This window comes from Schistocerca serialis, chromosome 4, assembly GCF_023864345.2.
Source record: "Schistocerca serialis cubense isolate TAMUIC-IGC-003099 chromosome 4, iqSchSeri2.2, whole genome shotgun sequence".
NCBI lineage: Eukaryota > Metazoa > Arthropoda > Insecta > Orthoptera > Acrididae > Schistocerca > Schistocerca serialis.
The window spans coordinates 552,854,088-552,880,546 of NC_064641.1; the positions used below are offsets into that span (position 1 = coordinate 552,854,088).

At 41.9% G+C, this 26,459-nt stretch overlaps 1 protein-coding gene across 1 annotated transcript in view; it reads left to right on the forward strand.

The window, feature by feature from the left end:
* The first annotated feature begins 18,587 nt into the window (after positions 1-18,587).
* Positions 18,588-26,459, forward strand: part of LOC126474605 (LIM domain only protein 3-like) — a 1,048,859-nt gene continuing 1,040,987 nt past the window's right edge. The window contains exon 1 of the mRNA XM_050102081.1: positions 18,588-18,719. The gene's annotated coding sequence lies outside the window, so the exon portion shown is untranslated. The remainder of the gene's footprint in view (positions 18,720-26,459) is intronic.

The window sequence follows — 26,459 nt, forward strand, 5'->3', positions numbered from 1 at the left end:
AACCACCTTCATAATGCTCATCAGTCCCTGTCCTGCAGTACATGAGGTCTGCCTGTAGCTGCTCCTTCACGTTTACAGTTCACAATGATATCAACAAAAGTCGACTGGGGCGCTTTAAAAGGGTTGAAGTGTCATTGGCAAATTTTTTACTCAGGTGATATACAGTGTCTAGTCCACATTCAAAGTCACTTATCTCTTGCGATCGAGCCATTCTGCTGTTACTGCTTCTTTACAGGCAACACGATACTCCCAGCCTCATTTTATACTAGCGGGTCCAGCTCTTGTGACATCTAGTGATCAGTACCGTATTATAGAGCTCCTGGATATTTGGATTGTATATTATTTGCTCCCTTAAGAACCAGAAAAGAGGTAGAAAGAACCTGTGCCTTCGGTAACTTAAAAGCTAAAATTGCTCTTTAAAGATAGAGATACTGTATCAGAAACTTCGGGTGTGAGCGAAACATTGAGTACATTCCGATGGATGTTGTTACAGGAAAATCTGTATAGTCTGTGTCGCAGTGACCTAGTAAGTCAATATATTTATCGGGTTAGATACTGGTAGTAATGTGTAACTGGTGAATTGCTAATGGTACAATGAAGTCTTTCGTATTTTTAAGCTATCTAGTGTACAGAAATCGTGTGTGGTGTGTCACACACAGTGAATGGGAGTCCACTAGCGGTGGTAGGCAAAGTGCAACTGCTTCTTAACATTCATGGGCACTCTTCCAATATTGAATTCACAATTATTGAAGGACTCAGCACTCACGTTCGATTTTTTTGAACACACCATGTGCATGGATTGCACCTCTCACTAGTCAGTTCCATAACGCCATGTAGGATAAGTGATATACAGGATACGTTACATATGTTACCGAACACAGAAGGAATAATCTCGTATAATGTTGACGTTGTGTTACTACATTGGCTCACTGCAACAATGGACAATATCAAGAATACAGATTTTTACGTAAACAATAGCTGTGTAAAAATACCAGAACAAAATGTTCACTTAAACACTAAGACACATCCTACATAAAGAGAAACAATCCAACGTTATTACACCGAACAGCCAAAGAAACTGGTACACTGCCTCATACCGTGTAGGGCACCCGCGAGCGCGCAGAAGTGCCGCAACACGACATGGCATGGACTCGACTAATGTCTGAAGTAGTCCTGGAAGGAATGAACACCATGAATCCTGCACGCTGTCCATAAATCCGTAAGAGTACGAGGGCGTGGAGATCTCCTCTGAACAGCACGTTGCAAGGCATTCCAGATATGCTCAATAATGTTCATATCTTGGGAGATTGGTGGCTAGCGGAAGCGTTTAAGCTCAGAAGAGTGTTCCTGAAGCCACTCTGTAGCAGTTCTGGACGTGTGGGGTGTCGCATTGTCCTGCTGGAATTGCCCAAGTCCGTCGGAATGCACAGTAGACATGAACGGATGCAGGTGATCAGACAAGACGCTTACTTACGTCTCATCCGTCAGAGCAGAATCAGGAGTCCCATATCACTCCAACTGCACACGCCTCACGCCATTACAGAGCCTTCGCCAGCTTCAACAGTCGCCTGCTGACATGCATGGTCCATGCATTCATGAGGTTGTCTCCATAGCGATACATTTCCATTCGCTCGACACAATTTGAAACGAGACTCGTCCGAACAGGCAACTTGTTTCCAGTCATCACCTCCCAATGTCAGCGTTGATGGAACCAGGCAAAGCGTAAAGCTTTCTATCGTGCAGTCATCAAGGGTACAAGAGCGGGCTTTCAGCTCCGAAAGCTCATATCGATGATGTTTCGTTGAATGGTTCGCACGTTGACACATGTTGATGACCCAGAACTGAAATCTGTAGCACCTTGAAAAGCGTTGCACTTCCGTCACGTTAAACGATTCTCTTCAATCGTCGTTGGTCGCGATCTTGCTGGATCTTCTTCCGACCGCAGGGATGTGGGAGATTTGATGTTTTGCCGGAATCCTCATATTCACAGTACACTCGTGAAATGGTTGTATGAGAAAAGTCTCGCTTCATCGCTGCCTCGGAGATACTGGGTCTCATCGTTCGTGCACCAACTATAACACCACGTTCAAACTCAATTAAATCTTTTTAACTTGTCATTGTAGTAGCAGTAACCGATGTAACAACTGCGCCAGACACTTGTTCTCATATATAGGCGTTGCCGACCGCAGCGCCGTATTCTGCCTGTTTACATTGAAACATCCCCTTAAAAAAATTTATGAATTACTGTGCTGGTAAACCTCTTAGGTTATTAGATTTTCAAACAGCTGAGCAAAACTGAACGTACTCAGACATTTCTCTCTTTACTAATTCTCATCATCACTAAACTGACACACAATATTTTTAGCGCAACGCAATCTGACTTTCAATAATCCCTACAAAAGAATGTCCCTGACTAACAATAACCTATACCTTTCATGAATCACTTACCTCACAAAAATCTTCGTTACTCGAACTACTGCAATACAGCGAGCGCCAATACTGCCAGCTAAATAAAAGATCCAAACTACTGAAGGCGCTAACTACTGACAGGCATACTTAGCAAATGAAAGATTTTAATATAGAACAAACAATGCATTTACCTTAATAGTGTTCAGAAGTCATAATATATGTATCAGTTCATGACATCCAGTCTTACAAATTTAATCTTTCTGATGGACACACGTCCAGATCATCCGCTCTCAAAACTACGCCATCTCTCTCCCCACATCCACCACTGCTGGCGGCTCACCTTCAACAGCGCAACGCTACGCACTATTCACATCCAAGTGCCCAACACTACAATAGCAAATATTCCAACAATGCCAACCAGCCACAGGCTGCACACAGCACAGCCAGTGATTTTCATACAGAGCGCTAAGTGGTGTTATCAACACAAAAACCTAAACAGCCTACATACAACATATCTCTTTATTTGAATAAGCGTGATTATACCAGTTTGTTTGGCGCTTCAGTGTACTATGAAACGAAATTACAGGGGGGAACCATTTAAATTGCCACCCTATGTCAGTCAAGCTTTGGGTACCAGAAGCAAAAATCCTCATACACCATTCATCTAGAGGTAGAACACTAATTTCGCTAAAACATAAAGAACAGCTAAGCAAGTGTAAGGTTCAGCAGTAATATAAACACTTGTGTCTTACTCGTTTAATGACCGTAGAACTAATCCATTCAGTTACGTGTAGAACTACAGTGAAGTTCTCTATAGGTTTTAAATTAAAAACTTTTATCCATTTACAGTGTTTCCAGCGTATTATTGGACAATGCGTGAGTACCCGTATGTGTAGTAGTCTCTAGCAGCACACTGTATTGACCATCAATAACAAGTTGAAGTTGAATTATCATACGACATAAAACATGCACTCTGTCTGTTTTAAAAAGACCTCATGTATTTGTCAGACAGTTTATATAGATCAGTAGTAAAAACTCGGTAAAATATGAGTGACACATCTGGCACGTAAAATGAACTAAACTCTGTCTGGCCTCGGTGGACACAACGGTACAACGGTACCCACCGACTGCCTTGTCATCCTCAGCCAATAGGTGTCACTAAATGTGGATATGGAAGGGCATGTGTTCTGCACATCGCTCTGCCAGCCACTGTCAGTTTTCGTGATCACAGCCCCTACTTCTCAATCAAGTAGCTCCTCAATTGACTTCACTATGGCTGAGTGGATATCACTTGGCTACAGCACTCGTTAGATCTAGACAGTCACTCTTCCAAGTGATAGCCAAACCTGACGGAGCTTAACTTTGGTGAAATTATGGGAACTGGCACTACCACTGGCACTACCACGTTGGCACATCAGGCACACATAACGTCAAAAATAATATTTTTGGTACATATCTACGATGATATATCAGTGTAGGACTACAAAACCCAAATGTACCATCAAGATGGAAAGGTATGAACTATGAAAGCAGTAAAGAAATTTAGACCAATCTTATAATACAAACCTAGATATCATATAACGACTACAAACTATATTGTTATATGACTTAGACCTCAAGTGACAATCACGTATGTTGAAATTTAGGCCAGGGGATAGACATTTTGTGCAGGCACTGGAACTATTTCGGGGTGTGTTCCGCAGAGGCAGAGCTGTCACTATTTGGTGAGTCCAATATTAGTAAAGAGCAGGGACCTGCCTTGTTGGAAGTCTTGGTACAGTATCCAGACATACTCACTTGCAGGCTACGGGTCACAAACAGAATCCAAAGATCTTGCTCATGAGTCAGGTTCTGGTTCAGCAGTCGCCCTACTGGTTTTCATCACCAAATATCAGAGAAGTGAGAAATACTGTTGATCAGGTTTTGGCTGATGATGTAGCGTAATCATTAGTCTCGCTCTATGCATTACAGATATTTTTGTTCCCAGACCCAGTGGTGAGGTGTACTGGCTGGTTGTGGAATATAAGGCACTGAATCGAAAGGTGTTTTAAGGATCTGTATCATCGACAGACTTTCACAGCTTTCTAGTTTGTTCTCCAATGTACAATTTTTTAATTTTCTTGAACTGAAAGAGCCCTACCATGAGTTGCTGCGGAGAAGTCTGAGCTTGTTACAGCTTTTTTAATGCACTGGAACATCTTTGAATATATCTAAGTTTTGTTAGGGATGGCTACTGGTGTGGCAATACAGTCATACCTACTAGATTCTGTGCTGGATGACTTGAAACTTAAGTATGTCTATAACTATGCAGTCAAAGTGGTTATTTACAGCAGAACCTTCAGACAGCATTTGTATCAATGGGCCGAGTCATTCACTATCTCCAGAAAGTGTTGCTGACAATAAAACTTACTAAGGTCGACATAGCCTGAGAACAGATCGCGTTCCCCGGCTAGACTGCGTTCCATGAAGGTGTGAGGATGAACCACGATCGAACTTAGATTATTTATCGTTTAACCAGTCCTAAGGACAGAACGGATTATTGCTAGAAACATAGGGATGGTGAATTTTCTTCGCAAATGCGTTCCCAGCTGGTTGCTCCGTTTAATCAACTGCAAAGGAAGTATGAGCATTTCCAGTGGGTTGATGCTAAAGAGGCGTCCTCCATTGTACTGAAGGCATCATTGGATAGTGTGTCTGTCATAGCTGTTCCAGTCCTCGACAGGCACTTTGCTTTGCAGACAGATGCATCCAGCTCTGTTGTCACGGCTGTCCTCCTCCAAGAAGAGGGAGAGAGGGAGGCTATTTCGATTTTGTCTCCAGGCCCTTATCAGTGGCAGAGAGCAAGTCTCTAAATATGAACTGCAAGCACTATCCGTAATGTGTGGATTTGAACGATTTAAGTTTGAGCATAAGCTGTTCCCCTTAGAGGCCAACAATGTCCGTCTTAATGTGGGTGTTAGCTGGGCTACAGATGAGGGGGAGACTAGCCAGGTAGGCTGTGTGGATGTCAGCCTTCCGTTTTAAACATCTTCATATGAAGTTTATGGATAACCACATCACTGAGGACCCTATCCATTGTTCCAACACGAATCTGAGGCAGCGGATCTCCCATAGGGAGGGGAAGAAGGGTCTTGTGTGGGGACAGACCTTGTAGAGATTCTGGGGCTTTTCGGAGGATTAGCCAAGAAACAGGATGCTCATCCTTTGTAATTGAAAACAAAACAACAGCTTAAAGTAGGGGATGCCAGGGTATTCTCTTAGCAACGGATTGCTTTGCTTCTGTGCCCATTATGATAGAAAGGGTAAGGTCTGCCTGCTTCAGGAGTCTATCCCTCCAGTGTTTAAGTAATTTCATCACTCCTTTTATGGATGGCACCTGGATGTATACAAGACCATTACGAGGATTAAAGAGCATCTCACTTGGCCTACGTTAAATGACGACGTCCGTGGGAGCAGCGATTGAGAGCAAAATCGAACCCCATCACCCATGTAGAGAAGCTTAGCTCTGATAGTGAGAATAACCCTATGGCCAAAGTGTTCATTGATTATCACGGTCAACTAGCGATACCAAATGAGATGGCCGATATTTTTAATGACGGTGGATGCCTTTCCTCGTTCTGTTCACCAATTAGGCCAACACTACAAGTACAGCCGTTAAGCCTTTTAGTCATATTATTTCTATACTTTGGATCTCGGAAGTTCTGGTTAGCATCAGGGCGCTAGCTATTGTGTCCTGTGAATTTAAAGGATTTTTCTTTACCTGCGCTATCGTTCTGGTATCACCACCCCTAATATCCACTGGAAATTAGCACACTATATCAAGGGTAGGCATCTGACCTTCCTATGGCTGTGAGACAGAGCCTACTTGAAGTACTTTTGAGCACAAAGCAAGGTGGGACAGAAGGTGACTTACAGGATGTTGCAGCGTTTGTGGGACAGTACAAAGCGGCCCAAATAACTTCCTCAGTGATATTCTTGATCCAGGGCCAAACCACTGGTAAATTAACCATGGCTCATATCAGCCACTAAAGGTCGCCATCACAGGGAAGCAGGAAGCTGTGCAATCCTCTCACACCTTGCCGCTCCTGCCAGCGCCGGTTACTGGTTGGGGGGGGGGGGGGGGGGCGGGGACAATGGAAGATGGTGACGTGCATCCGAGACAACTTCCGCGTTTAGTATCGCTAGTACGCTGTGCATGTATCCACCCTGTCGCTAGGAAACGGGGGACCACAGCCCGCAAGAGGGTGCACGAGCAGTGGTGGGTGGGGATAGAGGAGCGTGTGCGGTACCGGGAGTGAGCTCAGGTTTTACCGAGGATGTGTGAACACTCTACTCGGCTGAACATAGCTGAAGGCGGCTGCCCAGCCTGTGAAGTGCCAATGGCGCCATCATGCCAGTAGGATTTTAATGGTCAGCTACTCGATCGCTGGAGGAAGTGACCCTACTCGGAAGATCGTTGCGTGCTTATATTGTGGACTTTATCTGTAACTGGCAGTTACTTAGTTCTTAACTAACATGTGACGCACTGCATCCCGGTTCTTTTCGGATCTAGCTGGTATGTATGGACGTCTCTCCGATATCCTGTTTTGAGCGAAGGCACCCGTTGGTATTTGGTATTCTCTTCTCTTAAATGACATAATTTTCTACCTTATATCGAAATTCTTATAATTTTTCCACTATTTCGGGCACCAATTCAAAACTGCATAAAGGATCAATAGCAAAAAAAATAATAACAGCAATTGAAGACGCGATGTCCAGTCATTTTAGAAATATCCACGACAATGGATAAGTGAAATTCAGGTTTCGTTGGATTTGTTACCAAAAACAGATGGAATAGTATCGTGTAACATTGACGTTATGTTACTACACTGGCTCACTACAGCCACGGACAATGCCAAGAATGCAAATTTTTAACTAAACATTCATACATTTGTCTGATCATTGCCTATATAAAAATATCGGAACGAAGTGTTCACTTAAAAACTAAGACATGTGCACACAAAGGAAAACAATTCAACATTTAGTCATAGTATGAAATGAAATCACTGGTAGGAACCATTTAAGTAGGGACGCTATATCACTTAAACTATGGGTTACTAATGATAGAAACCTGATGCGCCGTTGATATAGAGGTCAAACACTAATTACTCTAAAACATAAACAATAGGTAAGCAAGTGTAAGATTTAACAGTTATATAAATACCTGTGTCTTACTCGTTTAATGACCACAGAAGTAATGGAAGCAGGTCATAAAACTATTCAGTGACCTATAGAACTGTAGTTAAGTTCCCAATAAGCTTTAAATTAAAAACTTTTATCCATTTACGGTATTGCCAGGGTATTCTTGGACACTGCATGAGTACTTGTATGTGTGGTAGTCTCCGACAGCACACAATATTGAGCATCAAAATCAATTATCATACGACTTAAAACTTAGGCACTCTGTCTGTTATACAGAGATCTCAGGTACTTGTGAGTGAAATTACTAACATCACCAGTCGAAACCCCGGTATAAGTATGAATTACATCAGGCACGTAAAATTAACTAAACTCTGTCCGGACAGGCCTCGGTAGACACGAAGGTACAATGTACCGACCGACCGCCTTGTCATCCTCAAACAACAGGTGTCACTGGATGTGGATATGGAGGGGCATGTGGTTAGTACACCGCTCTACTAGCCCCTGTCAGTTTTCCTGACCAGAGTCACTCCTTCTCCATCAAGTAGCTCCTCAATTGACCTCACAAGGGCTGAGTGCACCCACTTGTCCACAGCGCTCGTCATACCTGGACAGCCACTCAGTCAAGTGCTAGCTGAGCCAGGCAAAGCTTAACTTCCATAATCTTACGGGAACTGGTGTTACCATTGTGACAAGGCCGTTGGCACAGGAACATAGGACGTCAAAAATAATATTTTTGGTACATATCTACGATGATGCATAATATAAGACCCATATGTGCCATCAACATGAAAAAGCATAAACCACATTGAGACCAGTGTTGTAATACAAATATAGGTCTCATATAACGAATACAAATTTTATTGTTACAGGATTTGCACCTCAAGTGAAGATCTTATAACCTCAGCCTCAGGCACTCATCTCAGTACTGGCCTCTGTGTACATAGATTCCTTAAACATTGGATACTACACAAAGTAAGATAAGTATGAGTAGTATACAGGAGCAGCTCTATATGTTGTTACTGAATACAGAACTAATAGCCTCGGCTGACATTGGTATTGTATTACTAGACATGCTCATTATAAATGTGGACAATGTTAAGAATATACTTTTTTCCACAATCTATAAAAATTTTATCCATGTATAATACTATCAAGGAGTCAGTAGACAATACTTGAGCATATACAGTCTATTACTGAGGGAGCACATTGTTTCTTTATATAGTGGGTACCGGCAGTGGGACGGATTTGACCTCTGAGCTGGTCCCACAAATGTTCTATCAGGAACAGATGTGGTGATTTGGCTTGCCAAGGCAATATCTCATCATCACATAGACAGTTTTTAGAGACATTTGTCGTATGTGGGCGAGCATTGTTCTGTTGAGAAGTGGAACAATGACACTGATGAAAGGTAACTCATGAGGACTCAGAATGTCTGTGACGTGCCGTTGTGACTTCAGACGTTCCTTAGTCACTATCAGCAGTGGCTTGAAGTCATATCCAATAGCTCCTCATCCCATGACACCAGGTGTAAAACTTCTATGCCTCTCCAACTTTTACTTTATAGAGAAATGCTGCCGTCTACGACGCAGCCGGCGATTCAGAACGGCACACAGTGAACTGTGAAAGATCTTGGACCGAAATCGTTTTTCTTAATTTAAGACCATAATGTTTGTTGTGTTTCACCCCTCCAAAAGTGGAAGAAAGGGACGCCCCTACATCGCCATCACACTCGCTGACGATCCTCATCCAGGATAATGCAGCAACACGATTAACCACTGAACAAATTGCGACCCCATTCGTCAGTACTCAACGCTTCTTGGGCACGGCCCCACTCCAAACGAACACGTTTGTTTTGTTTTAATGGTAGCCTAAGCATGGGACGGTAATTCACTCGTTCGGATGCCTAACATGATCGATATGGGCTTTCGGAGCCGAAGGCCCACTCGTCTACCTTTGATGACTGCATGACACAAAGCTTTACACCTCGCCTGGACCCGTCAACATCAAAATTGAACTGTTGGTAAATGGAAAAATGTTGCCTGGTCGGACGAGCCTCGTTTCAAATTGTATCAGGTGGATGGACATGTACGGGTATGGAGACAACCTCATTAATCCATGGACCCCGCATGTCAGCAGAGGCTGTTCAAACTGGTGGAGGCTTTGTAATGATGTGGGGCGTGTGCAGTTGGGGTGATATGAGACCCTTGATACGTCTAGATACGACTCTGACGGGTGACAAGTACGTAAGCATCCTGTCTGATCGCCTGCATCCATTCATGTCCATTGTGGATTCCGACGGACTTGGACAATTTCAGCAGGACAACGCGACGCGTTATACGTCCAGAATTGCTACAGAGTGGCTCCAGGGACTCTCTTCTCAGCTTAAACACTTCCGCTGTCCAGTAAACTCCCCAGACATGAACATTATTGAGCGGATATGCGATACCTTGCAACGTGCTGTTCAAAAGAGATCGCCACCCCATCGTACTCTTACGGGTTTGTGGACTGCTCTGCAGGATTCATGGTGTGAGTTCCCTCCGGCACTATTTCAGACATTAGTCGAGTCCATGCCACGTCGTGTTGCGCCACTTCTGTGTGCTCGCGGGGACCCTACACGATATTTGGCAGGTGTAGGAGTTTTTTTGTCTCTTCAGTGTATTTGATGCCCCTCCTAAGAGTCCTCGGTCGCATTTTCTCTGGTATTTTGGCAGATATTTGTAATTTCGTTTCTACAATGTGTAACTGGTGCCAACCCAAACAAAACACGGCTCATAAAGTCCTTCATGCGACGCACAGTGTCGACGGAAAGCGTTGGTTTGTTTCACGCTACAAAGAATATGGTATTTTAAGCATAATTCGTGTGCCCATTTGAGAGAGTTGTTCCAAACTAATCTAGAGCGATATTCGTTTATCGATATAAGCAAATACGGACAAAACAAGAAGAGTCACCAGTAGTCCAAGGGCGGCTAACCGACGCTTCCTCTGAACTCGACTCTGGGCGCCGGCATCAATCACGTGACGAACTGTATAGTCTTTGCGCTGACTCTATATACTCCCAATAGAGGCGGATTAACAAGTATCTGCCTTAATGCTCGAAAAAATTAAGACGTTAGCGTAAATGGCTGAAAAATGAGACTGACTTCTGCATACGACAGATCGGACGGAAGGTTAAAATCCACTTATATCCATTAACATCACTTGGTTTTTATTTAAATGGACTTGTACTCCGGGTTGATACCTGAACACGAACAATATTTGTTCTCTCTGCTGAGCATTCCACCTGCGAGCGAGAAATGCTACTGTTATCTTCATACACGCGGAAGAGGTGTACGTGTACGAAGTTTGTCATTTCAGCACATCTTCCCGGTGATTCAGCTCTTACATCAGGCGGTGCTCTCCTAGACTCTTTACTGAGGCAGTAAACTGATATTTGTCACATTTAAGACTAAAAACTGGCCAGGACATGCGCACTGAGAGTTCTGTATTTTTGTCACACGGTGTATGTGAAAAGCCAAACTGGGTTATTCACATAGCTGCATCATGCAAGAAGGCATCATCAGCATCTCTCCGTGTCCTACAATAAACATAAAAAATGTCTTTCCTTTTGGTCTAATGGAGAAACTTGTGAAATCACCTGTACTTCCAATTGTTGATCACAGCAATGTTATTATGAGGTCTTTCTCAGGAAGGCTCAAGGCGCCTGAACTGGCGACGTTCGACTTAGGGCCAGATACCATGACTACGTGCAGGCAACTGCAGAGATTTCCATACACTCTCTCTCCTAAACGTCTTATTAACGTATATCTCTTTGAACATAATGGTCTTGTCTGAACGAATTAGCTGAAAAACGCCTTCCCATAGCGCTAAACACTTTCTGTCCCACACCATCACCATTTTCTAGAAGTCCTTTTCAGCAGCAGTAACCCGCCTCTCGAATGACCTCTCTCATTATAACAGAGAACTGAATACCAGCTGCAGCTTCCAAAGACAACAACGGCATATCTGCTTAACAAAGAATAATCACTCCTTTTCTTCCTCGAGGTACTTGTTACATCATTACATCGTTCTTTCCAACCAGGTGATCGTCATTTTTCAATAGCCTTAATCACTTAAAGTGCGGTCTACATATTTCTCTCCCTCAGAACTCGCTTTGTTATGAAACATCATGTTTTATCAATACATACGCGTTTTCTATCTGCAACTATCCCTATGTATTATTATTAGTAGTATTATTAACGTCAGGAACATTGTAAGTAAACTAATATTAATGTTATTACTTCTTTGTCAACACTATTTATTCACATTTTATAACTGTTGGTCACAGTAAAATTATTTTTATTTCCTAAGGAACACGATGTAAAAAAATTCTGTGGTAGTTAACCCTTCTCCGATGTAAGGAAGCTCATGAATGCCCTAATCTGGTCAAGCTAAATAAATAACAACTAATTGGGGCTCATTCAATCGTTAACATACAAATCTAATGAAAGGTACTTACAGTAGTAATCGAAACAATGATTTACGTTGCATCGACCATCTTCCTAGAGCAGTGGTTCCAAACCTCTGGCTGTGTATCCCTCGAGGAGTAAACTGAAATGTTCTTTGGGGTAAATTCAAAAGTGTTCGATTGTGTTTCGGTCACGAAAATGAATCATTTTTAAAACATTATTACTATATGACTATTCGGTAAGACTAATACTGAGTACACAACTTACCAATAATTGATGTATATATGATCGACGTTTGAATCTTGAAAACGCCCCTGGTACCGTATAGTTTCATTTATCAGTAATTACCTCTTTGTTTTCAAATACTAGCATTAACCCGACAGACAACGTGGTGGAGGTTACAGCTAATGAAATGAATGTATGACCTCTCCACGTAGTCCATCCACCATACACATAATTTTTACGTTGTATAATGTATCTCTGACAGTATGGCTGAGACATATACGCCACACATGCTTAAATATCTCATGAAAATGACTTCTTCTAGTAGTTGGTCGTTCCTGAAGTGGACAAGAAGTTGCTTCATCTTTCACTACGCAACAGACAAACGAACTACTTGACAGCGTAGCACAACATAAACTGTGTAATTGCTGCTTCATTGCTGTGGGTCCTACACAATGTTATTATTATTATTATTATTAATGGAAGTGATCAGACAAGGAATATTGGTAGCCTGCAATCTTCCAACTTCTGTCAGTTCAGAAGTAAGAAGTCCAAGAATGAAGTGTTGCTTGGTTATTTTGAATGGGTGTGCAGGTCATGCTTGAAAAAGTGTCGCTAGGGGGAGAAGTGGTGAGGAAGGATGTTCAGGAACAAGTGTCTGTTCTCAATGTGGAGAGTTAACCTTCTTTTCTCAGAAGGAACTGTGTGTGACACTCGCGATACAGTTAGAGCTACTTCAACAGTCTATAAGAAAAGGTTTTTAAATTAAGCAGTACCGTCTCATTGACGTATCAGCTCGTTGTTCCATAAAACTCTTACACAAACTAAATATAATTTATCTTCCGTCATTTCAAAAAATGTTCAAAGAGAATTCTTTTTCCATTCTAAAGTTTAGTTAGGCGCTAAAGTTGATGATGATGAGGAGAGGAAGTTACTAGTTAATACGTGATTACACTCAGGGTAATGGTCTCAGAAGGGTTGGGGACCACTGTCCTAGAAGCACTTCAACGAAATAACACAACATCAGTGACGTCTACATGTACATCTATATTCAGTGGGACAGTTTCACCTACATGAAAGCAAAACTTAAATCAGTTCCAAACTACGGTGTGTACACACTTTATTCAACATGTAAACATCACTGCAGATATTAGGATTTAGGTTGTGACAAGTTCGATATGCCTATCATCATTGTCGATGATTTCTCTGCCTCGTGATGACTGGGTGTTGTGTGCAGTCCTTAGGTTAGTTAGGTTTAAGTAGTTCTAAGTTCTAGGGGACTGATGACCATAGATGTTAAGTCCCATAGTGCTCAGAGCCATTTGAACCATTGTCGATGATATGGCACTGGCGATTAGCGATATTCTACATGACCTGCTGAAGTGTCGAAACATCGATGTTCTTGATGACCTCCTGAATGGCTGTTTTCAGCTCACACACTGTCACACATAATTTTTACGTTTAACACAGTCATTCGTTGAAGGCGAAGAGACTTCTCGATCGCGAAATTCAGATTCTGTCCTCCGAATACGCCAATTTAGCTTACTGACGAACTCATCCAAATGAAAGTGGGCTTCGTCGCTAAACCAAACCACACAGCACATTCTAATTCCCGTCATGCCCCGCGGCCAACCTTGAAGTTTTAACGTCCTAACGCAAACCGTTCAAAAGTTATGACGATTTTATTTCATATAGGTCAATAATTGTCACCCTGTATGTACACCACAATCTGCTGTAGAGTGCATGACGGAGTGGGCACAGTCCAAATATTGAATATTTTCCTTTCTGTTCCACTCAGTTAGTGAGATGGGTAAAAATACTGTCCATATGGCTCTGAACTTACCTGAATCTCCGTTACTTTATTCTCACTATCCCTACGCGTGGTGTCAGCATAATGTTCTACAGTGTTCTTCGTGTGCTGCTTCTCCAACAGCGTTCTGTGAAATCTACATCATCTTGCTTCTAAGAGGACTCATTTAATAGAGGTTAATTTGAGAATACAAAAAGCAACCAAGCGCTATAAATAATAATACTTATTAAGGATAAATAGAATGCCTATCGCGAGAGATACGTGGGTACTTAGCAGCCTACAGGAAAAAATGATGTAAAAAATGAGCTGTTCTGTTGTGAATGGACGTAACAATTAATTATAATAATATAAACAACTTCCTAAGATACGAACTGAAGTAGTTTTGTGGTACCAACGACGAAAATACAGCGTCTTCTCACTGCTGGTTTCGAGGAACTGCGCATTTCACAAAATTCTTTGCAAGATTTAACGATTTCCTAATTCTGAAAACGTAGATAGTGTAGAGCTCCATTCAGACAGCTAAATATTTCGTCCACAATGGGGTTTCTAGGCAAACATGCCAATTTACAAAGACAAGACTTTATCATGGACTGTGGCAGAAGCCACAAAATGTACATTCAATATCTGATCAAAAGTTTCCGGACTCCTACTAGCGGGCAACAATAAGGAAAGTGAACACTCTTAATCTTCATGACCGCTTGAACTGTCGGCCGGAGTGGCAGCGTGGTTCTAGGCGCTACAGTCTGGAACCGCTCCACCGCTACGGTCGCAGGTTCGAATCCTGCCTCGGGCATGGATGTGTGTGATGTCCTTAGCTTAGTTAGGTTTAAGTAGTTCTAAGTTCTAGGGGACTGATGACCTCAGAAGTTAAATCCCATAGTGCTCAGAGCCATTTTTTGAACCGCTTGTACTAATTTGGAAACACTTTCAGTGAGGAACCTGAAAATCTGTGGAAATACGGCAGATCATTCTTCCTAAACAGCCGAAATCAGAGAAGGGAGCGATGGTGGACACTGTCTTCTGGAACGAAGTCGGCGTTCTAATTCATTCAAAAGTTGTTACACTGGGTTAATGTCGGGACTCTGGCCAGGTCAGTCTATTGCAGGAATGTTAGCGTCAACAAACCCTTGCCTGACAGATGCTGCTTTATCATAGTTTGATTCGTCATGTGTATACGAACAGTCATCGTTTCTCAATTGTTCCTCTACTGTATACAGCAGACAGTGCTATAAAATGTCTTCATAGCCTTCGTCATTAAGCGTTTTCCTTAGAGCCATCAGGAGACACCATTCTAAACACGAAATATGTTGTAACAGCTCCGAGGCATACTGTTGCGGGTATAGTTCAGGAGGGAGTCGAGCAGTTACTAAAAGACACACACACACACACACACACACATTATTAGTAATTTATTAAAACCTGAAATTGGTAAATACTTAACTTTAGGAATGAGTAACGCCTACGGAGATGACACGAAGTTGATGCCATCTCTGATACTTATCATACTTAGCGCTTCATTATAGAATAATAGTTTCACGTGACAGTTCAATCCTTTAACTAATAATAAGGTCCATTCGCACGCAGCCGCGTCTATGCTAAGACGATACTGTCGTCGTAAGCGATGATTACTCTTGATTTTTGAATGCATAGCGAGTGGGGTGAGCGGGATAGCGCTCGGACATAAATGATTTTCTGGCTGCGGGGGGTCCAGGAAACGCTTTGGAGAGTGTCTACGCCGACGTCTCCAATTGTTTGCTGCATTTTCAGCGGCCGTCTTTATTTGGAGTTTCGTCCTAAGGTACCACATTTTGCACGAGACCTCGTTCTCTGCACGACAACACAACACCACCTCTTCCGTGCGTTAATTGTTGGCTCTACACATGATGTCGGGTTGCGTTCCCCAGGTATTCGCGAATTCTAAAGCCTTCCATTGGATCGGTGCAGGGTATAGCGAGTCCATCACTCCAAACCACTCGCTTCTAGTCATGCACTGACCAGAGGAGTCGCCCCTTAGAGCACTTCAAGCGTCGCTTAAGACTGAATACAGAAATGTGTGGCTTGTGAGGTGCTGCTCGACTGTTGTACCTCATCCTTTCTAACTCCCTACCCACAATCATTGTGTTAGCTGCACTGCTGGCAGTACTTCAGTACGTACTTGCGATCTTCCCCACTGACTCGATGAGATTCTTTACAACAACATGCCACAATGCTCGACGGTCGCCGTCCGCCGATACGTAAAGTCTGCCTGGTCTTGATTTAGCTGTGGTTGTTTGCGTTTACACTTGACACACACATCGCCAGTAGTCGACTTGGGCAGCTTGAGAAGGGTTTTAATGTTCTTGATGCATTTGTCACTCAGGTGACATCCAATGGGTAGCCCACGTTCGAAGTCACTCAGTTCTCCTTATGGACCTATTTGGATGTTGCTGCTTCTCTGCCGACGAAACAATACTCCCATTTCCTTTTATCCGAACGGATCCACCTCTCATGACCTCTATGGCTTCAGTTCTGCCGAATACTTTTGATCAGATAATGTACATGAAAATCGAAGGGCATAGATGTTACAATACATTTGACATATATATTGAAGTGGCCGAGCGGTTCTAGGCGCTTCAGTCTGGAACCGTGCGACCGCTACGGTCACAGGTTCGAAACCTGCCTCGGGCATGGATGTGTGTGATGCCCTTAGGTTAGTTAGGTTTAAGTAGTTACAAGTTCTAAGGAATTGATGACCTCAGATGTTAAGTCCCATAGTGCTCAGAGCCATTTGATCCATTTTTATATTGAAGTAACGTTAATTGTACCAAATATAAAGCCAAAACAGGAATGATGGAATGTAGTCGAATTAAGTCAGGTGGTGCTCGGGGTATTAGATTAGGAAACCACACACTTAAAATAGTAGATGAGCATTGCTATTTGCGCAGCAAAACAGCTGATGAGTCAAAGTAGGGAAGATTTAAAATGTAGACTACCAATGACAAGAAAAGCATTTCTGAAGAAGAGAAGTCTTTGAACATCGCATATGTATTTAAGTCTCAAGAAGTCTTGTGTGAAAGTGTTAGTGTGGAGTGTAGCCACGTATGAAAGTTAAACATTGGCTTTTAGACAAGAAGAGAATGAAAGCTTTTGAAAAGTAAGGACTAAATAGAACTGACGTCAAAAGATATTTGTGACAAAACCTGAATGGAAGAAGGGATCAGTTGATAGGACACATTGAGACATAAAGAGATCAGCAGTTTAGCACTGGAGGGAAGTGTGAGTAGTAAAAATCACAGAGGAAGACCAAGAGACGAATTCAGTAAGCAGATACAGAGGGATGCAGGTAGCAGTAGCTATTCGGAGATGGAGAGGCTCGCACAGGATAGAGTAGCATGGAAAACTGCTTCAACCAGTCTTCGGACTGAAGACCACAACAACAATAGTGACAACGTAAACAAATAAAGAAAGCCAGTTCATCGTAGTGATATTATTAACATGATTGTTCTGTTAAATTTTGTGAAGACAGATAATGTGAGAAACCTGTACACACAAATATTAAGCGGATACTATGCCAGTTTAGTAGGAATCTGCATTATGGTAATAGCATGCCAATTTTGGGCAATACTGTAATACCATTTAAGTTCTTCGAAATAACTGTCACACTGAGGTGCTTGGGCTATAACAACCTGTTACGAACATAGCGCTCATCTCTTAAGTCGTTCGATGTCTGTTATCTACTTCATAAGGACTCTATAATCAGGAGCAGTACCCTGTAACTACTTACGTTAGCATCTTGTAAGTCACTTTCTTCACAGATGAGATGTATAGCATTTTCCCAGACCGTACCAATAAATCAGTCCCTCGTTCGGTTCCACTAAAACTGATTTAACTTACCGTCCCATTTTATGTCGCATCTTGGTATTGTGCCTAAACATTTATACGATTTGACTTGCTCAAGATGATCTCCTTGTGAGAACCATCATCTTACATTCATCTATATTTAATGAAAGTCTGTTTTAGAAACTAATGCAACACAATAGTTCATTGGGAAATACTTTATTTCAAACCTTGTGTCATGCTGTCTTGATAGACAAGTAGCAGAAGTCGCAAAAAATCGATGCTCGTATAACGACTAAGACGTTTTGGCTCCCGCGCAGGATAACCAACGACTTCATCAGCTGAAAGGACGCTGCAGATGTCGATCAGCAACTTTGCCGAAAAGTCTTACCCTCCTGCGGGGCAGGGAGCCGTATCTCTTCCGGAGGAACGCCGCCTCCCCCTCCCGGTAAACGGGGGCACGCCGAGGAGATAGCGCGGGGGCGGTCCGCGGTGACGCGCCCGGTTTTTGGGTCAAGACGCGCATTAACATAACGCGGGGGGCAGCCGGGGGCGTGGTGGGCGGCGGCGCGCCGCCCCCGGTGCGCGCGCAGCCGCGGGCAGTGCGGCGCCGCCCGCCCCCGCGCGCGCAGCCACGCCCCCGGGGTACGGCGCCGCCACCGCCGCCGCCGCCGCCGCCTCCGCCGCCCCGCGCAGTCGGCGCCCGGTAGCGCTAGCGTGCCCGCCGCCAGCACAGCCTCCGCGAGTCCGAGCCCCCGCGACCACGTGGCCCGCCGCGCCGCCCACGTGCTCCTGCTGTCGCCGTCGCACTCCCGTGTCCGGCGCTGCGCACCGAGGTGAGTGCCTCGCACATATCTTGTTTGCTTCTTTACTCTTAAATGACACGATTTTCTACCTTGCACTGAAATTCTTACAATGTTTCCACTATTTCGAATCGCATAAATGGTCAACAGTAGAAAAAAATAATAATAGCAATCGAAGACGAGATGTTCGGTTATTTCAGAAATATTGTATGACTGTGGCCTTGCCCGAAGGAAAGGTCTCCTGTCATTTTTTGCCACAGTATCACAATACATTGAACACAATATTTAACAAAGTGTCAGTTACTATTTATGATTCGCACTACAATCTTCGTTCACAACCGAATATTGGAACTGCATGTTCGGTTTATGAAAGAGATACCTCTGATGTGACACGTTTGGATGATTTCATTTCCTAAAATAAATTATAAATCTCTCAATGAAAGTTCAGGTATTACATCTTATTTCCATTTTATAACATCGTCCTCATTCTAAGTCTTATGACACACTAACGAAGCGGGCTACAAAATTGAGTATAACCAATTTGTTCTGTTGTTAAAAGTTCATGTATTCCACAACTTATAATTTTAGTACCAAGTTCAGAATAAGTTTCACATAGTCGTTTACAATGTGTTAGTTACTATGATTCACGTACACTAAAGCAGCTAAAATCTATGTTCACAACAGAAACGCTGGAACGACACACTGTGTCAATGATCACTTATTTATGTAGAATTATGTAACCATCAACTCGGTAGGACACCCTAACATACACGCTATTTAAAAAAGAAAGTGACACTAATTCCTACAAAAGGAAGTTGTTCAACACTAGAAGAATAGCTCCTATAATGACACGTCTGGAAGCCAATACCTGTTGAAACCTGGACCGCTCTGTCCATTCATCCCCGTCTGTCTGTTACGTGGAAATAGAACTGTAGTCAGTGCTGCATGTTGTTACCATAAATCCTGATCTTTCAAATACACCTGGCTCCATTGATATTGCGTGAAATGCAATAGTCACAGGCTCTCGTAACGTCTGAACATTGTCAATAGGTTGAGCGTACACCAATGCCTTTAAGTAGCCTCATACCCGAAATATAACGGATGCAGGTCCAATTAACAGAGAAGTCCTGCTGCTGGACCTTCTCGATGGATCCAACCAAAATGAAACGTTGCGATGAGGCACCGTAACATGAGCCATAGGAAACAGGGTGGTGTCCCGTCATGCATAAACAACAGCTGTTGTCTTTTTTATAAAGGTAACCTCCTTCAGCAGCACTGGTAATTTAGCATGCAGAAATCACTTATACTGATCACCTGTTAATCTGTTTGGTACATTGTATAGCCCTACCAGTCCGTGACCCACAATTTTTTTCCATACGCTGACACTGCAGCTATCCCGATGCCTCATCTCCTTGATTGCTAGAGCATTAGCAGTTGTGCAGACTTGCGCATTAAAGTAATTTATTGTGCCATCCTATTTGAATTCTGCCTCGTCTATAACCAAAATGCAAGACGTTAAAGAGCGGATTTTCAACGGTCAGTATCTTCTAGTTTTGACCAATCTTCCTCTGGTAGGGACATATGACACCTCCTTCAACCGCCCTGTGTACCACAAACCACGCGACGAAAAGTTCGGATATGTGTCAATAGTTTTGATTGTATAACATGATACTGACTCTAAATTTAACATAGTTAATCGAGGTACAAAATTGTAGAGAACTACTTTATTCTTTTCCTAAACGTACCTACATTCCAGGAACTATTCTTTTCAAGGACTAAATTGTATGCAGCTATATTTTGTATCTTATCACAAAATACATCGTAAAATTTATAAAAAAAAGTATCCTCAATTCATTGACGGAACACACTATAGAATTACAAGTAAAATAGATTCCACAGTTTAATATTCGAAAATATTAGCGTTATATGGACGTAAAGTATAAACTGACTCAGTACTTTTTAGTGGAGTACCATCTCTAATGACTTCGACGCCCCGAGAAAAATATTTGTTCGATGATTTGTCATACTATTAAAGTTAACGGAATTATTTCATTAGTGTAGAATGAATAGTTGGGCTGCAAATAAGCTCGTTTAGCAGTAGTTACACGAAACTTAAGCTGTTCCTTTGGTATTGTATATTATTCATCTGGCACCCGAATAGAGGTATTGACGCAATCTGATTCTTATTGACACTAAAACATACACACACTACGTGTTAAGGAATCAAAGACTTTTCAACTATATGGTACCAACAAATTGCTTGTCCTCAAGCTAAAATAAGCGAATCGCCCTGTGCAATAATCAAAATTTAAATTTAGTAACACTTATCACTCACTGTTGTTAAAATTTATCGACGGCAGTGTACAATAGGATTCAATATTTTATGTGAATGAAAAGAACCAAATTACTGGGATAAGTCCACAATTTCCCTGAGATACAAACACTCAGCTGGCTTAGTTTTGTTGCAAGTCGAAAAAAACGTGTGTGAAATTTTATGGGACTTAATTGCTAAGGTCATCAGTCGCTAAGCTTACACACTACTTAACCTAAATTATCCTAAGGACAAACACACACACCCATGCCCGAGGGAGGACTCGAACCTCCTCCGGGACCAGCAGCATAGTCCAAGACTGTTGCAAGTCGAATGTCATATTCAGGAGATTATGTCAGTCGTGAAGATCCAGTTGACCCAATGGTGGGTAAATTCACGAACATTCTGAGCATCCTTGGTTGTAAAACCCGATATTCAACATGACTGATAAATACTCCAGTGAACAATACGAAGAGATAGTATACTAGCAACACTGTCGAATATTTGACGTGTGTTGATACAGCAGGGTGAGAAGAGTAGCATGTAAATATACCAGTTTACGTTTAACACCCCGTGGAAACACAAAGATAATTTTGAGCAAAATTAGTTTCGCTTGTCCATGCGCTGGACGAAGACTTCGAAGAGTTACTTATCAAGGGAATAGTAAATGACAGACTAAAGGTATACGTCGTAAGTTTTTTACGCTATCAGGGTTAAGACATGAAGGGCCGCGAAGCTCTAAGACGTGGAAATGCCTTCTTCAGAAGGCAAACTGTCTTTACTTATGAATTTTCCAGTATGCATATTTTCGAACTATTTACTGAGAAATTTTAAAACTGTTGGTGACGTACTTTTCTCTTGGCCTGTGTAAGATTTAGTTCGCATAGTAAATTAAGTGAAACGTAGAAAACAAAACTGTGGACTATCGTTGACCCTTGAATAAGTAAAATTTCGGTGCCGTTGTTGTGCTGCACGTAGAACAGCGTGGAGTCTGTTACAGGCACATGAGGTGTCTATGACTGAAAACCCAGCAGCTGCCAGTAATCTTTAGTCATATATTAATGAAAACTGACGGCTGCTTACACTTTTACTAAAGGTTAATTCAGCCAGCTTCATTACGTTCCGATGCCCTGACCCACGTGGCTCTATCTTGCGAAAGAAGACGCCGTATTCTGGTCACCAAACACTGTTGCACAACGCCTAGCCATGTTCGTCATTTTACCGAGAAATTAGTATTTTTTCAGATGCTTTATTTTCTCTCCTAACCTGTTCATTTTACACACAACATAAAACATGATGAACGTCGTGATTACTGATGAGAGAAAAATTTACTGTTCGCTATTTACTTAATATTTACGTGCCTTTACAGCAATATAATCTTAATAATTATGTGTCATCTTCTTAACATTTATGTGTCGTCCCGAGAAATTGTAGGTGAGGGTGTGGAATTATACATATTTGTCTTCCAACATGAGTCAGCAAAATATATGCATCTCTAAACATTTTCCGAACAGCATATAGTTGATGATTTCATTGTGCTTTTACTTTCATAATATTTTACAAACTTGCAGCTTTTCCTCCTGGAAACTGTTACAAAACAATTTGCTAATACAATGTCGGAAAGGTTTCTGCAGTTGACTTCACCATGACATTATCTATTCGTTCCTCTTTATAAGATAAAATTATTAGTACATATTTTTATGATTTTATGTTTATATCACCCAAACGGCAGCAAAGTACTGTATATAATTTCTTTCTATAGATTAAGTTGTAACAGTTTCCCATTTTGAAGAGTGCCGGTCTCTTCTAAAGTTTTTCGGGTTATAAGTGTTGACGAGGAAAGTGAGATTTTTGTCATTAAACGTGGGACATTATCTACATTCAATGTCTCTTGTAAGTGTGAGCTATTAACAAGTAGACTAATTTTTACAGCACCCATCAAGTAAAGAACCAACTAGAGTATACATCCATTAACAACATCGTAACGATTCCTTCTGCAAACAAATCCTAGGATGTGGTTAAGCCAGTTTTCCTTGATGTTCTTTCGTGCAGGAGAATTAGTCCGTCAAGGTGTGCAATAGAGCTTTTATGGCTCTGAGAACTATGGGACTTAACTTCTGAGGTCATCAGTCCCCAGAGCTTCTATCAAATTCAAAATGTAGGTGAGAGGTACATACTGGTACATGGGCATGTAAAGCTCTTATGGAGAGTTATGTGTGGGTAGCTGAGTCGCTGACAGCACTGTCCATAAAATGCCCGATTTTTAGTTCGAGTTACGCCCCAATAGATATTTGTTATCTTGATGTCTGTTAATTCCAAGCATTCTTATTGAGTTCCTCCCGCTAAACCCTTTAGGTGAACCTTTGGTGTACGGTACAAACTAGATATGCATTTACAATATCTGCAAAATATTCCAGTCAGGACAAGCGTCTATGTTTTGCACTTTTATTATTACCGCTGGTAATGGAAGACATTGAGTTGTTCCTTAATACTACAATTACCACCAGCTAGAGAAGGATGAATGTGCTTCATCTTCCTACACGTGACTGAGCCTAACTCATGCATCTCATGCATCTCCCTACCAGGACATAGCTTTGGTGAGAATCATTACTTATCGAGTGTTACTTACTACACTTTCCTTTATCTTTCTTTGGCAAAGCTCTTAAACACCAGTATCATTGTTGGAACTAAGAACGATTATACCTTTGCATAGAAACTGACAGAAATCACAAGTAATTGTCTGTAGGCTGTTAAGATCCTTTATTAATTACAATAGAAATTTCCAACTTTTTATCATTCTAAAGCTCAATCATTTATAACTGAAAATGGCATCAATATGTAAATTGCAATAGAACTTAATAAAGTACTTTTATTTTGTCTTCATTATCTTTAACGAAACATATGTTGGCGGCAGTAGAATCATTGCGCAGTCTCCTGTAAATGTCGGTTCTCTAATGTTTTCAACTCTATTTGCAAAAAAAAAAAAAAAAAAAAAAAAAAAAAAAAAAAAAAAAAAAAAAAAAAAAAAGAGTTGTCTTCCCTCGAGGGGGTCCCATTTGAGTCCCTGAAACATCTCCGTAGCACTCGCGTGTTGATCGAACCCACTGGTAACGTATCTAGCAGCACGCCTCTGAATTGCTTGTATCTCTTTCTTCAGTCAGAACTAGTGAGGCTCCCAAATACTCGAGCATCGCTAAGGAATGGGTCGCACTAGCATGCAAGTGTTTTCCTTTACAGATGAGGTGGACTTTCTTAAAATTCTCCGATTAAACCGAAGTCGACTATTCGCTACCCCTACTGCCGAACTGAGTTGCTCATTCCGTTTCATACCACTTTGCAACGTTATGCCTAGATATTTAATTGCCGTGACTGTGTCGAGCAGCACACTACTGAAACAGCATGCGAGCATTACAGGGCTGCATTTCCTGCTCATCTGCATAAACATACATTTTCCTGCGTTTAGAGGAGGCTCCCAGTCATCATACCAAATAGAAATTATGTCTGATTCATCCCGTATCCTTCTTATTTCGCTCAAAGACGACAGTTTTCTTTATACTACAGGGTCATCAACAAATAGTAACAATTTGGTGCTCAGTCTATTCCTAAGATCATTTATAAAGATAACAAGAGTAATCCTGCCACAATTCCCTGGGGCGCTCAATATGATGCTCTAATCACTGATGAACACTCGTCGTCGAAGACAACTTACTGTGCACTGTTACTTAACGTCTTCGAGCCATTCTCGTATCACGGATGCCATACCGTATGCTCGGACCTACGTGAAAAGTCGGCAATGGCGCAACGTGTCAAACGATTTCCGAAAATCAAGGAATATGGAATTTGGATGTTAACTTTCATCCGTGGTTCGCATGATATCATGCGAGTTGTCATCTTGGACAACACCGTCTAACTCTTGTCTAACATTGAAGTCTCGTTATTTTATTTCGTCATCAACTTTTCATTGATTGTTGTCCATCGAGAATATCGCCATTTTCTATGTATTAGAATGAACCTTCCTCGCACTACGGGAATAAAGCTGTGTTGTTAGTAAGTTGTACGATAGTTTGAACATATTCTGAGTGCTTACGTAAGATACTGATCTTGAAGATCGTACAACATCGTACAACAATATAGATCAACCCACCTTGTTCTGTCGATTTACGAAATCGAGCAGGCTGTAAATACATTTTTTATTTTTTTTTACTTTTCGCGCCGACTGTTAGAGATCGGACCAATTATAGTGCTTCGGTTTCTGGGATCCAGATACCAGGCAGGCTGGTAGCATGGAAGAGGGTTTCTAAATTGGGAATGAATGGAAGAGAATTACAGATTCCAGCTTTTGCCTTAAAAACAACGTAGACCCCCAGAAAACTTTGAACAGACCGCTTCAAATTGTATTTATTTTCAGTATTTTGCAGGGATGAAGTTATCCACTGCCCACGTTAAAAATCTATTTATTTATTTATTTACGTCTGTTAGTTCCTACTCATGAGTCATAGAGATCTTCTGTAGGATTTTGCTCTTTCGAGCCGAGTGTCCCATTAGGCCAAGAGTGAAGCACAATATTACTTGGGAGTATATTGGAGAGATTTCCAGTTCTGCCATTAGCCTGAGAAGCACGGGGGAACTTTCAAAATCTTACGTCGCAACCAGAAGATAGGGACTGTCGTACGTGAATTCATTCTTGGCATACTGTCGCATATTGTTCCGATTAAAAATGAATATTTTGCTTATATGTATGTATGTGTTATGAATAATGTATTAATTGTATGCGTGTGTGCTAGTGTTGATGGGAGATTAAGGTAGCAGAGTTCACGCTGATAAGGTTCCTTGACTTCTGAAGAGCCTGCGAGGGAGTTCAACTTTGTGGCGTAATAAATAAAATACATGGGTTATAATTTAAAGACAATTAATCTATAACAATAAAGACTTTCTAGCAAACAAAACCCTGTGGGACATTGTCAGGCCGGCCGGTGTGGCCGAGCGGTTCTAGGCGCTTCAGTCTGGAACCGCGCGACCGCTACGGTCGCAGGTTCGAATCCTGCCTCGGGCATGGATGTGTGTGATGTCCTTAGGTTAGTTAGGTTTAAGTAGTTCTACGTTATAGGGAACTGATGACCTCAGAAGTTAAGTCCCACAGTGCTCTGAGCCATTTTTGACATTCTCAGAAGTAGCTAAAAGAAACACTTCTGTGTCCGCACTTCTTCCTGGTCTTCTTCTGTTACGACCTATCTTCTCAAACTGCTTGTTTGTCGGTGTCGTAAGAACGTAATGGGTGATGGTTGGATAGAGTTGGTTTAAATACATTAGCTGCATTATAGAAAAAGTAGTGTTCTTTTTAAAAAGTTGTGACTCGTTTCTGTAACTACCTGTAAATGAGCTAAGTACGTTCGTAGCTTAGCAAAAGAGTGAGGTTTCTTACGTGTACCTTTCTGAACAATTATTCCTTTCACTTACTGCTC